Below are 12,214 nucleotides of genomic sequence, written 5' to 3' on the forward strand. Positions count from 1 at the left end.
AGATGCGTCTTCTTCCTTGGATCCTTCCTTGCATAATAATTCTCAGCAGCTCATATTTTTCTCCTCTGGTTATGTGACCCAAATATTCTAGTTTTCTTCTTTTTATGCTGTTCATAACTTCTAACAGTAGACCACTTGTACTCGATTACGCAAGTTATTGAGAAAAAAACAGCCGTCAATAAAGAAGTTCACCTGGTATACGTAGACTTACAAAAAGCATATGACAGTGTACATCTCAGTAAACTATGGTCAACCCTACAGCAAACCAACATTAAGCATGGTCTTATCAAAGCAGTCCAAAGTCTGTATAATGGAACGACTGCAAAAATTAAAACTGGATCAAGGATATCTGAGTGATTTAAGGTCACGAAAGGACTAAAGCGGGGTTGCTATATTTCGCCTATTTTTTCAAAATTTATCTGGAACAAGCACTCAAGCTGTGGAAAAGAAAATGTAATGGCATGGGAATCCCTCTCAATGACGAGACTACACTATAAACCTTATGTTTCGCTGATGACCAAATACTGATTGCTCAGGATCATGACTTCTTGAGTTGACTCGGAAGCTAATAGAAGAATATAACAAATGGGGTCTCGAAGTCAACATTAAGAAAACTGAAACCATGTGTATTGGAGGGACAAAGCAGTCCATTGTATTAGACGATGGGGTAGAAATTAGACACTGTGATGAATACAAGTACCTGGGTATGAAGATAACTCAAGATGGAACACTCGATGCTGCTATAAAAGACAGAAACATACAGGGTAGAAAAGCCATATCCACGATGAACGGCATTCTGTGTGACCAAACAATATCTAAAGCGAACAAACAACTCGTATACAACACCATACTTAAAAGTGTAATCACATATGGCGGTAAAGTTTGGCCAATGAAACAAAGAACAGAGAAACTGTTACTAGCAACAGAAATGGACTTCTGGAGAAGAGCAGCAGGCAAATCAAGAAGAGATCGGATACCAAATGAGAGAATACGAGAAATGATGGCCAATGATGAGAGAATACAGAGAATGCCAGATGACAGGATTCCGAAACATTTTGACGTAGACACCACAAGGAAGAAGAAAAAGAGGAAGGTCAAGAAGAAGCTGAAGAGAGGGAATTCAAAAATAACTAGAGGAAAGGGAAATCCCTCCAGGCCTATGGTTAAATATAGAAGAATGGCGGTTAGGAGTCGGAAGGCGTCGGAGAACGCTGTAAACCAATAGTAGTAGTAGGAGATATTAATAATTGTAGTCTACTATTAGTGCATTGGATACAAACTCATTTTTGTTCCAATCTTGAAAATATTGTGGTATGGGAGTTATAATCCATTAATGACTTTGGCATTTTTAGAGATTATTTTTGCTATCAATAATTTTAAAATATTTTATAATAATAATTTTTATAAACTATTTATCTGATGTTCGAACAAGGTCACGAATAACACTTAGTTCCCTCTTGTTAGTTATTACTAGAGACCGAAATATATGCACAAGAAAACAGAGCAACTATGCGCATATATATGCACAAAATTAGCGCAAATATGCAAAAATTTTTAAAGAATATGCGTAATGTATGCAGAAATGCAGACGTTAATAATATTGTCGTCTTGTTAAAAAAATTTGCATTTAAAAACCAATTTATATAATAATAATCTAAAATGCCTTATTTTTTATATCGATTAAAATTGAAGGAAGATTTAAATACAATTTTCTTATTTATTTATTTTAATATATACAAAATAATATTTATAAGTGCAACCCTTTTTCTAATAGCCATAAACGACATACTTCAACAATGCTCACCGATTGTTAAAGGAAGATTATATGCTGATGACTTAGTTTTACTTGCCAAAGGAAAAAACTCTACATCTATTCAAAAACGTTTACAACAAACAATCAATCAGCTAGAATCATGGTCTAGGACTATCAGATTACAATTTTAACCGACAAAAACTAAATATATTTTATTCACACGAAAACATAACACTTACTCCACATATGAAGCTATATAATCAAACCCTCAGTTTCACAAATAATATCAGATTTTGAGGTATGGTTTTCGACCAAAAGCTCTCTTGAAAAAAACATACAGAAGAAATTTTATGAAAACTATTTCCAGCAAAAACTGGGGAGCAGATCAAAATGCATTATTACATGTATATAAATCTTTGGTGAGATCCATACTCGACTATGGTGTGATAGTTTATTCATCAAGCAAAGTATCAGTATTGAAAACCTTAGAAACTGTTCAAAACACAGCTTTACGAATAGCTACAGGTGCGTTTCGAACGACACCAGTTGAAAGTTTACAATGCTAACAGGAGAACATCTCTAGTATGCTTCTAAAATAGCTAGTAATAAAGAACACTTTACTTATACCAATACGTTCACAGATTGATTTCAAGACACTTTCCCTACAACAAGACTAGATCCACCATTTTACGAAAGAGTTAGAAGAAACCTTCATGACCTACATCTTGAATTTCCTGAAATCCTCCTTTCGGATTTGGGTCCTCCAATGTTCGGCATCACTCTCCCCAACGCAGCCGCACTATTCGCAGCCTTCCGGACTACCTCCCGCACGTGCTCCCCCCATTTTCCATTCTGGTGCAATGTCACTCCTAGATACTTTACTTGTTTCTTGGGTGTCATGTCCTGGGGACATGATCCCGAACATTTTAATTCAATATTTTTCCTGTTCCTTGTCCTCTTCAGAATGATGGCTTCGGTTTTCTCTGTCGCAAGTTTCAGTCCGTGCTGCGTCATCCATTTCTTTACGTTGCCGCCTGCGTTTCGATCCCGGTATTTGAGATCTGGCTCATCCCGGGCCACTACCAGTACATCGAGGTCATCCGCGAATGCGAAGGGGTTGTACCCTCTCCGTATTCACAGTCCATAACCCCGTTATATGCCAGATTCCATAGCGTCGGGCCCAAGACAGATCCCTTCTCTCAGACAGATACTTTGCCACCACATTCATTAGGTAACCAGGACATTCTCTCTCCTCCATTGCCTCCATTACCTCGTTCCACTTCAACGTATTGAATGCATTCTTAACATCAAACAACAGCAGTGCCGCTCAGCGTTATTCATCCCCTCTGTTGCGCAATGCTTCGAGTACACTCATGATTGCATCAATCGTGCTTTTCCCTTTACAAAAACCAAATTACTTCCGTGATAAACCACCTGACCTCTCAATCATGCCGTCTATACGTACTCGCAGCATCCATTCATACAGCTTACTGATGCATGGAAGCAGACAGATGGGGCGATACTTTTCCCTAGCTTTGGGAAGCAGTATTAACCTCGATGTCCTCCAAGGCTCAGGAAAGGTTTGTGCTTCGAGCAGTACATTCATGTGTTCCAGAAGCCACGCAGGTTCCATCCGTCCTAGACCCTTCACCGCCTCAGGTGGTATCTGATTTAGTCCTGGGGACCTACGAGTCTTCAGTGAACCCAATGCCTCGATAAGTTCATCCATGGTAAAGGGCAAAGCTCGCTCAGCTCCTTTATTCCTCCATACACCATGAAATCTACCGTCCGGAAAGAGGTCTGTTGTTACCTCAAGCTTCTTGTCCATAGGCATTTCGTAAGGACAATACGCATGGAACTTCTTCATGACGATCTTGTATCCCTGACCCCAGATGTCCTCATCCAGCTTTCCACACAACTCTTTCCAGTGCCTTCTTTTTTCTGTACGGATTTTCCTGTACAGTTCCCTCTTCCTTGCACGGTACTCTCGCTCGATCTCCTCGATGATCTCAGGGTTGATTCCTGCTGTACCTCTTGCTCTTGTTAACCTTCTTCTAATTGCTATACATACATTTCTTAGTGCCTCGATGTCCGCATTCCACCAATATGGCATCCTGTTGACATCTTGGCGACCAATCTTGCTTCCCTTCATCGCTTCTTTAATGACTCTCTCCAGGCTTTCCACTGTCGGTGATTGACCCTGCATTATGCTCACTCTCCATTTAATTAGCTCCTCGTATACTTTCCAGTCATTCCCATCGTCGCATCTGCCCACCGACGTCCCGGATGCACGGACCGTGTTAGTGGTCCCCTTTCCAGTTATCGAGAACTCAATGTACTGATGTCCAGTTCCAGTGTAGTCTGGCAAAACCTTCGACCCTCTTGCTTTCGCCGCTATTTGTTGTGTCCCCATGGTCACGTCAATGTACGTACCTGTACCTCTCCTAACAAACGTAGTTTCCAGACCTGTGTTCAGAACCACTAGGTCTAGAGCACCCACCCAGTCAGTTAGTATCCTGCCGCGAGTATCGGCAAATATATACTAACTCAGTGTAAAACATATGAAGCAGCAAGAAAGAAGCACACTATCCCACATAATATAAAGGAGACCCTAGGAAAAAACGTGAACATTAAAAACACAATAAGTTATCTTAAAGACTCAGGACTGTATCAATTATTTTAATTTTTCTAACTTTACCTATATTATAGTTTTTAGGTCGCTAATAACCCTTGTGGTTACAGCGTAAATAAATAAAAAATAATAATAATAATATTTTAGAAATACAGTACTCTACGTACTTATAGTAGATACGTAATTTCACAAGTTCGTGGTATCGTTATCAAAACAATTGACAATAATTTGTTTTTCAAAATTTGCAATTAAATTATTATGCTTTCTATCTGTGTATAAATGTTTATAAATCGAAAAACTTCTTTTAACATCAACAGAAGTTATTGGTGCATTTTAAAACCTATTTATGTTGGAAGGCAGTACCTAGTTCAAGATGTGGTACAGGATCACCTAAGATGAACTTTCGCAATTTTTTCCAAAATAGAAAATCAAAATAAAGTTTTTGTTTAAAATAACCGTTGACCTTCCCAAAACGGACGCCTATGAATGGTACTAGAAACTCGCAATTAAAGGAATCGATTCACCTTTGGAAGATAAATAATTGTAGCAGTTTTCGTTTTTCTTAATAAAAGCGTTCTGGAGCTATTAACAAAAAACTACTTACAAGGCATCATCTTCAAAGAGCTCTAGCTCCCTTAGGAAGCATTTTCGGACTAGGTAAATTAGGTTAAATCATCTTAAAATTATCTGAGGAATCTCTGGTTTTCGTTTGTCAGGAGAGTTTCTGGACACCCTGTATATTGCAATTTATTTCCTATAGATAACCTACGTTTTCTATACGGAAAGATTCCTCAACATGATTCCAAATTTGGGGTTTTAAGTTTTTTTAAACAACAAACTTAAAATTTTAGTTTATGTATGCTATCTGAGGAAAATTAGCTAATTAAACAAGGCGTTTACATTCCTCCATATCTGTTGAAGTGGAATCTGTTAAGTTAATGTCTGAAAAACGGCTCCACAAACTTCGGGCGAAATCATTTTTCCAATTTCTTCAAGAAAACAGAGAAGACCTAGTCACTTTGTCGTTTGACTGCTAAAAAAATTGGATTGGTCCTCCAAAAAGTTCCTGATCAAAGTGCTTCTTATTAAAGGTAGCTTTATTTTTATAACTTTACTGTTGTTGAAGGTTTCTCAAAGTCTTCACTTTTAAACGAAAATGTATTTTCATACTGTTGAACTGAGGACATATTTGGCAAAGGATCAAATGAAATTTCCTCTACAGTCTTTCATCGACTCAATGACACTGATTTTGGTAACATGTCAAAGAAGGTACGACTGGTCGCCGATGGATGCAGTGGCCAAAATAAAAACTCGATAATGATTGGTATGTGTTGCAAATGGCTAGCCCAGAGCGCACCACCAAATGTTAAATTATTGAGTTAGTTTTTGCTGTAGTTGGTCACTCATTCTTACTATCCGATAGAGTTTTCCGTCAAATTGAGAAGAATTTACGATAACGAGAAGCAGTAATGACACCCGGCGAATACAAGGAAATTATTTCCGAATTTTCTATGGTCGTTGATATGAAACAAAGCTGTGTTTACGATTGGAAATCTGCTGTTCAAGAGGTTCTTAAACTAGCAGGAGCCTGGGGTCTTCAGTTTAATGAATGTAAAAGGTACATTTTAAAACGATGTAGGATAGGAAATGTTTTAATATGTGGTGAACTTCATTACAAAAACAATTTCTGGATCTTTTGTAAATATCACACGAAAAGGCAAACATATTAGCATGATCAATCCAGAAAAACGTATCCCCGATGCTCAAAAAGTAAATAATTTAAAAAAAGAAAATAATTTCTCAAGCTCCTCTTTCTGGACATCCTATCACAAACAAAATTTTATGTTTTAATCTTTATCTTAATCTTAATCAAATTTGAAAACGACAACTGGGCTAGAAGTAACGAAGAGAAAGTAGAACGTTTTGCAGATCATTTAGAAAGCACGTTCAAACCCAAAGAAAATGATGGTGAAGAACTGAGATGAGAAGAAACATTCCAAACCGAAGAAAGAATAATGTCGACATCATTTAGAGAAGTATCAACAGAGATAAACGAGAATATAAATACTAAGAATGCTCCAGGATATGATCTCATAACAGGAGAACTAATAAAAAATCTACCAAGAAAAGCCATAGTTAAGCTGACACACCTAATAAATACTGCTTTTAGATTGAGATATGTTCCCAGACTCTGGAAAGTAGCCGAAGTCATTATGAACGCCAAACCAGGTAAACCTCCAGATGAAGTGACATCCTATCGACCGATATCTTTTCTTCCTGCGATGTCAAAACTATTTGAAAAAGTTTATTCAATTATTAATAAAAAGTATAAAAACCATCAGCCATTTTGATTTCTAAAATATTGTCATTTTTTCTTTGATAGTTAATATATCTCTCTGTCATTTCTCACATTATTTCATTAAGAAATATACTGGATTTAGATATAGTAATAATATAAAATCATATCAATTTTCTATTTTATTTCCCGGCCTTAAAAACATATAATCTTTAAAACATCTATTATCTATAAAAATGTTCTTTTATATTCTAAAATATATCTATAGTATGCTTTTCGTTAAAATTATCTATTTGATCAATCCATTTTACATAAAATATTGTCAAACCATGCGAAGGTCACGTTATTTACAAAATCATTAAAGCTTTTTTGCTTTCATGCTTCAAGCTTCCCTTAAATTTTTGTAATATCTTTCAAGGTTAATAAACCTTGTGTTTTCCGTACTTTTTATTAAGAATAAGAAGGAACTCTAACACAAATGTTCTTTTTTGTCTACTGAAGTTCAACAGAGTCAAGGATTCCTTATTTTTATTTTTTTTTTGGGTTCATTAGAAGAAGAAAAAACAGATGGGTGGAGATGACCTGAAGAGCTACGCTGGTTTGAGATGCATGCTCTTGCCTGAAGATAAAGAAAAGTGGAGAAGAGATGTGGAGGCCTACGCACAACTGTACATGTCTCAAGCCTGATAGATAGATAGATATATAGATAGAGAGTGTTGATGATACTAAGGTCCTTATCGTCTATATTGCCATTTTTAAGCTTGAAATTAGTTTTTCGTGTTTAATTGTATCTAATGCTATGCAGGCAATTTAAAATACTGTAGGTGTATTAAGAAGCGCTGAGTTAATATTTAATAAATTACGATTTAGAAACGAATCACGATTTTCTTACTAGATTAATACATCTAACCACATTTCACGCATTATATCCATTTTCATCTACTCATTATATCCGATCTAATAATCGAAACAGCTATTAGCAAGAACTTATCGTACAATCATTAGAACAATGGACGTCAATCTGTCTGTCATTCTAAGAATCGCGGTAGGTGGTGGACCGGTGCGGAGTGCCGCATGTCGGAAGTTGCTATCAATAATTATTTAATCTAGATTTGGAGGAAAGTCTAATGTAAATCGTGACCGACAGTTTCAATTAGATTAATAAATCAAATAAGGAACCGTGGGATTTAGATCAAAAACATTAGTCAATATTTGGTGGAATTTCGGACGTGATCATTAGCAAATAGAGCAATAAGACAGCCGCAAAAGGAAAAATTATTTATCAACTTCTGTAACTATTAGTACCATAATAAATTAATATTCTTTGGAGATTTGTTAATTTGCGGCAGTTTTTAAAAATATCTACAAATGATTGATGCAGATTAATCTCGTTAATACTGGGCATATTAAATTAAACAATATAGAGTTAGAGTTTATTTATTTAACTACATAACAAAAAGAAATATTGTTTGTAGCAAGTAAAAAAATACGTAGTATTAAAAAAGGAATATAAAATGTAACTTAAATATAAACAAATAAGAACACATTATATTAAACAGAAAAAGATTTATGCCAAAGTTACGCTAAGCAGTTCAATGGATGTTCTCCAATAAGTCATATATTCTTCTGAGCAGTAAAAAAATGTTTCAGAAGATATTTTTTTATAACTTTTTAAAATTTTTTTTTTTTTTTATTGGCTTTGGCTTGAAACCTTTAGCCACGTAATTACATATAGATATTAGTATTCATTCATACAGGATTGTACAAGGAGGACACTTTTCACGCTCAGGGATTCATCAGAGCGGCTTTATTGTAACAAACAAGACATAAACCACGGTTAGGTAGGTGGGCAACATATATGGTAAACATACAAAGGAAATATTCACGCATACGATCATATTGCAAGAAATATCATAATTATTTTAAAAATTTTTATATTGTCTTCACTTAATAGAAGATTTACGTTTAATGGTGTACTTAAACCCTCTTTTATCAATTCTTTTAGCAACCACGTACTTGTATTACGATGTAGGGGGCAGTTGAAGAATATGTGATTTAAATCAGCTATACTAGTCCCACACTCACATCGGTCTGTTGGGAGAACTCCTATTTTATGTAGATGTTTCGGAAAACATCCATGATTTACTTTTAATCTTAAGACAGTTGACACTGTGTTTCTGCTTAGTGTCACATCTTTGTAAAATTGTTTTTCATCTACTGTTGGTTGTAATTTGTATAAATTAGTGCCCCTGCTTTCACCAAACTGAATCCATTGTCTGTCCCATTTAAATTTAATATGTTGTTTGATATAGGCAAGTAGGTCACATGTGTTAAATTCTTCTATCACCATATGTGGGTGCTGTAATGGATTTTTAGCTATAGAATCAGCAATATTATTGCCAACAATATCTGAATATCCGGCAATTGAAATAAAAACGAAAAGGACAGTTGAGTTAGGCAGGTTTGGGAACGAAGTCAGGTTGAACGGACGTGTGGGCAGTTTAAGTTGTCAAAACCGGCAAAATTTGTGGAATTAGTGAAAATTTATTCTCTGTAATATGACAGATTAGGAAAGAGTAACCACTATTTTGCCAAATATCTAAGAATTTGTGCCATGTACCAAAGTTTTGTAATGCTGTAAAAAGCTGCGTATTAGGGTGTGTCCAATAGTCCAATGTGCCGGTGATTTGGTTCCAACCTCATCTATATTTATCTCTGGTTGTCTTCCCAGACCAGCTTGAAGTGAAGAAATCCCTTTTGTCTAGCAGAGGTTCCAGTATATTTCCATTTAAATCCCAGAAATTTTAGTGCTTATTTGATGTGAAAATCAAGGAAGGAAGAAACTTTCTTTCTTCCAGCAGGAAGTTTTCTTCGAAGCGGCCTCCCCATTTAAATAGCTAGAGGTATTTCTTCTTGTCTTTATTTGTCCAGGAGATTTATGTAAGTATCCCTTTGTTTCATATTCTGGTAGTTACCCCAATCCGACACCCTGTTTTTTTACTTATCCACAACCCCAGCTCTCCAACTAACCCCTGAGTGCCCGTTCGCATAGTAGCGTTTATTTTGCTTGCTCTATCTTCGCCCCCATAGTTTCTGTCCCCAATTTCCTACCCCCATAATCTTACCCTATGGTAAGCAAAATATAATCGTTACAATGTATTCAAACTTCTAAAATTTACGCCGCGCTTTATTTTTGCTCTCTACAATTTAATTTTCTTATCAATCTAACGTTGGGCCAACTGATATGGGAAGGGGCTCGTATTTCCCAATAATTACGAGTTTCTTATTGTTCCTCATTATATATTTTTGGCAGATTTCTTTGTCTTTGATCAGGCATTTTGCTGGACAGTTAGCCATTAATTTGCCTTTATTTTTGTATATGAACTAAATAACTTCGTCTAGATGTTTATTCGACGACAGATGTTTACCTTGTTAACGTATCTGTCTTTTCTTATTTCTTAACATTTAAATAAGCAAATCGCAGTAATAAACAACTGTCGTAAAATGTATAAGCGCCACTGTAGCGCCACCTACGTCCACATGGCCAACCTATTATTCTCCACGAAAGTACTGACGATGAAAGATAAGACGTCCGAAATGGTAATGGGTAATTGCGAATGATGATCTCGGCCTCCCAATGAGAAGTGCACCACTTTATTAACGTGCAAATTGGGCCACATGTGACGACGTCTTGGCTTGAGATTGTTTATATGCGTCGAGAGACAACTGGAGTAATATGCAGGTTAATAACACGACTATAAGAAGTAATAATTAATTTTTTTGTGTAGCGGCGAATAACAAAATACCCCCATAAACGTAGTAAGTTCCAAAGAGATGTGTAAAAGAAATAAATTAAACGAAAAACTGTAGATGGAGAATGGAAAATTATTGTATGTCTTATATACAGAGCAATAAAAAAATGTATTATAAAGCCAGACCTCGATAGAATGGAATAGAATAGAAATATGCTTCATTGTCACTGAAAATTGTACAATTTTATGGACAAAGCTTACAAAAAGTAAAAAAATAACAACAATTAAAATGTACTAAAACTACATAAATCGTCAATATCACAAAAGATAATAAAATATACAATCCATTGCAATCTTTAACAATAATCTCAATACTGCGGAGAAGATAGTAAGTTTTGCCGATGACACTGCAATTTTATATAGCGCAGACAACTGGGAACATTTAAAAAATAAAATTAAGCTAGATATGCTCAAACTAATAAAATTGTTTAATTATAAGGGTTTAACCATTAATTATGAAAAAACGTTTTTTGTTCCGTTTTGCAGTTACACTACCTTCTTATACTTCTATAACAATTAACAACACGAAGGAAAACGTAATTATAAAATCAAGTAACACTATAAAATATCTTGGAATAAAAATCGACTCTCATTTAAGATGGGATGTCCAGATAGATGAAATAACAAAGTGTTTAAGAGCTTTAGTTCCAAAATTTAAATTTCTCAAATCTAAAATAGATTTAAAATATTTAAAAATATTATATTATGCACTAGTTGAGTCTAGAATTAGATATGGAATTCTTGGGTGGGGCGGTGTACAAGACACTTATTTAAAGAAAGTCGACATATTACAAAAAAAAATATTAACAATAATAATTAATAAAAAAATTACATACTCCTCTTATTTATTATTCTGTGATACTAACGTAATGGATACGAGGCAACTTTATATGTATTCCCCGCTACTGTACACATACAATCATAAGCATATTCTGCATACCTTACCTCATCACTACGAGACTCGCACTAAAACCAATCAACATGTTCAATTGGGAAATATCAAAAAATCAATAGGACAGAGATCTGCTATGTATCTTGCTCCAAAAATATTTAATCACTTGCCCAACATGTATAAAATATATATTAGTACTCTTAATTCAATAAATATGGTAAAATCTATATTTAAAAAGTATGTGTTAAGTCCAGATCGTATGTTTGTGCATACACTTTTCGATCTGACTAATTAAGATTAATCAACATTAAAAAAAAAGAAGAATATTTGCAATAGAGTGATTTTTTATATTCGTTCGTATAAATATAAAAAAATTAAATACATGTAATATACATACTACACAATGTTGTAGATTATTATACACATAAATAAATATAATTAAATGTCGTCACACACTATTCCCGTGTTCGACCAATAGGTTTTAACGGGTAATGAGTAAATGTTTTTTTGATTTTTGAGTGACAAATGTAAATTTAATATGTATGTAAAAAAAACTACTAATTATACTTTTTTTTCTTGTATATTGAAATCAATAAACATTACTTACATTACAACATTACAAAATAAACATTATTATTATTATTATTATTATATAAAATACTTTCGTTGCTTGTACCTAAAAGTACTGTAATTTCTTAATTATTCGTTAAGAAACTCTTCCACTGAATAATATGGTCTTTCAGATAGATAGGCTTTTGTCAATTTATGGAACTTAAGGAATTATTTATTATTGCAGATTTAAGTTGCAAAGGGAGATGGTTGTATAATT

The sequence above is a fragment of the Diabrotica undecimpunctata genome, chromosome 8 (assembly GCF_040954645.1).
Source record: "Diabrotica undecimpunctata isolate CICGRU chromosome 8, icDiaUnde3, whole genome shotgun sequence".
NCBI classification, from domain to species: Eukaryota; Metazoa; Arthropoda; class Insecta; order Coleoptera; family Chrysomelidae; genus Diabrotica; species Diabrotica undecimpunctata.